The sequence below is a fragment of the Fragaria vesca genome, unplaced genomic scaffold, assembly GCF_000184155.1.
Source record: "Fragaria vesca subsp. vesca unplaced genomic scaffold, FraVesHawaii_1.0 scf0513084, whole genome shotgun sequence".
Taxonomy (NCBI): domain Eukaryota; kingdom Viridiplantae; phylum Streptophyta; class Magnoliopsida; order Rosales; family Rosaceae; genus Fragaria; species Fragaria vesca.
In genome coordinates this window covers 1,615-4,503 of record NW_004443443.1, presented here as the reverse complement: position 1 = coordinate 4,503, position 2,889 = coordinate 1,615, and positions in this window count along the sequence as shown.

Here is a 2,889-nt window from a genome sequence, read left to right as displayed (position 1 = left end):
TTCGGCAACATTCACTCGACCTTGCTCCAGAACTAATTGCTCGCTGGGATGAAATCCGACTTTTGGATTACAAGAAGGTTGATGACTTCAACAGGGATATGCTTTGCCTACAAGCTCAACTGAGCTCATGTGGAGTCGAGAAAAGTGATGCCGACATGATCGAAAAGACTTTCTCGACCTTCCCTTCAGCTGCTAAGATCCTCATGAACCAATATCGGCTTGAGTTCACAAATAAGAGGATTACTACATTTAGCGGCTTAATGACGCAACTCCTTATGGAAGAAAAGAATAATATGATCAATGATCAGCATAATTTGCGTCCTGTAGGCACCCGGAAAATTCCGGAATCTAATTACAATTGGAACCGGAATAAGAAAGCTCCGAAACGCAAGGATCAACATAGGAATAAACCTTATGCACGTGGGAATCAACACCACCGTGCCTCTAGTTCTCGAGGACAAGGTAGCGGCTTTAGTGGCCGTACCAACTCATGGCGTCGAGACACCGGTGCCGCCGGCCCCAAGGGCGGCGCCGCTCCTCCTCGGAAGCAGCATGCTCGCTCTTCTTCTGCCTTTGATGGTCAATGCAACAGATGTGGGTCCAAGGACCACTGGTCTAAAAGCTGTCGCGCTCCTGCAAATGTTGTTGCTGCATACAAGAAATACAAGGAATTGATGGAAGTCAATTCCACTGAAAACAATGGAGTTGAACATAATGTTACCTTCAAGGTCGTTGACCCTAATGGACAATGTTCTGACTTAGATGCCCCTGACTTTGACGTCACCGGCTAGATTGTTTTCCCTTTTACAAGTCATGATGTAATAAGGCATCGTCAGCATGCCATGCTTAGTTTTCTTCTCAATTTCTTTTTTGTAGACCCTTATGTACTCTTTTCAGCGCATTAATGAAAGTTTATTTCATGGTTCTTCTTGTCTCTACATGGTTCGAATTGATTTACATCTACCTTAGAAAACATGGCATCAACGCCGTCTTCGGTCTCTCCCTTAAAAGAGGTGACATACGGCGCCGTGACTCTCAAGGAGAGTTACTCACGTGTTTTCCGGTTCAAGTCTTTTACCTATAGCGGATTTTCCATCATCAATTGTTCAACTAGGCTCATCCAAGTTAGTATGATGTCTTAGAATTGTCCGAAATTAAGGAGCTAGTGGTTTAAGTGTGTCTCGCACTACCGACCCTCCACGGACATGCCTGGTCATACTTAATTTGGAGTTACCGAAAGCTTTTGATTTTGGATTCCCTCTACGCTATTACTCCAATTGCCGTCTTGTAAAAGACGTTAAAGACTTGACCAAACCGGATCATCATCGAATCCCCTAGGTTCTTTGATCATCAACACGTCCCTGTGGCTGAGTTTTCGTCTCCATGCCACCAGCAAGCTTCAAAAACTTTGCTAATGCCAAATCTGCGAAAAAACAGTAATCTGTCCTCCTTGGACAGTCACTTCGTTTGAGCTTTGTGAACAGCTCCAGACGAACCAGACAGTCAGCTTTATATCATTGGAAAGCTCTACTAGTCTAGTTTTCAGAACATTTTGCGGTTCGTCCATATCTATTTTAACGAAGGAGTTATGACTGTTTTAGCGCGCAAAAGGTCATTCTGCGCGAGAAATTTTTAGCACTCTCGGGATTGTTGCTACTTTTAGCTTTTTCAATCTTTCTAAATAGCTCGATATCGACCTATTTACTCATATATCTACTCTCTTTTGTAGGTATGTCTCTTGGAGAGATCGAGTGCCTCGCAGATAGTGGATCAACCCACACAATTCTAAGGAACCGGCAACTATTTCTTGAGTTAGTGTCTTGTAAATCATCTGTGACGACAATGATTGGATCTTCCCCTGTGATCCTCGGGCGTGGAACCGCTCGCTTTTTTCTGCCTCATGGCACTATGATCCACGTCACGGACGCTCTTTATGCCCCAAAAGGGCACCGAACCCTGTTGAGCTTTAAGGACATTCGCGCTAATGGCTTTCACTTGGAAACTCATTGTGAAGATGGAACTGAGTTCTTGTGTATCACTTCTCATGAATACGGACGCAAACGTATATTGGAGAAACTCATGAGTCAATCTAGTGGTCTTTACCTTACTACGATTCGGATTATTGAATCCTATGTAGTCGCCAAACAGGATCTTTGGGACTCTGACTCATACAAGCTTTGGCATGATCGACTTGGTCATCCTGGAAGGGACATGATGATCCGAATTCTGCGTAATTCTCATGGACATCCCTTTTTCAAATCAAAACGAAAATATATGGGAAATGATATCATTTTGAATCATGGTGGTGACGCCTCAACTGGTCACCACGGCCCAAAGGGGACTTTGACGTCTCCCGGGCTCGGCACCAACTTCATGGCTGCCGCTCGGCCGCTCCCTCAAGCAATTGAGGCGCGCCGTTCTTCCCTTGATGTCTCGTTGACTCTTTCAAACGCTCATCGTTCGTTTTGCAAAGCTTGCTCTTTAGCGAAAGTAGTATCGAGACCGTCTTACGCTAAAGATAACACCGAGAACATTCCATTTCTACATCGTATCCAAGGTGATATTTGTGGACCCATCCATCCTGAATGTGGACCATTTCGATTCTTTATGGTCCTGATGGATGCTTCAACGCGTTGGACTCATGTCGCGCTCTTGTCCACACGTAATGCTGCATTTCCAAAACTCCTAGCACAAATTATTAAACTTCGGGCTCACCACCCGGATTATCCAATTAAGTCAATTCGACTGGATAACGCTAGAGAATTTACATCAAAGACTTTTGATGACTATTGCATGTCTATCGGGATTGCAGTCGAGCATCCCGTACCCCATGTTCACACGCAAAACGGTCTCGCCGAAGCTACGATTAAGCGGCTTCAGCTTATTTCT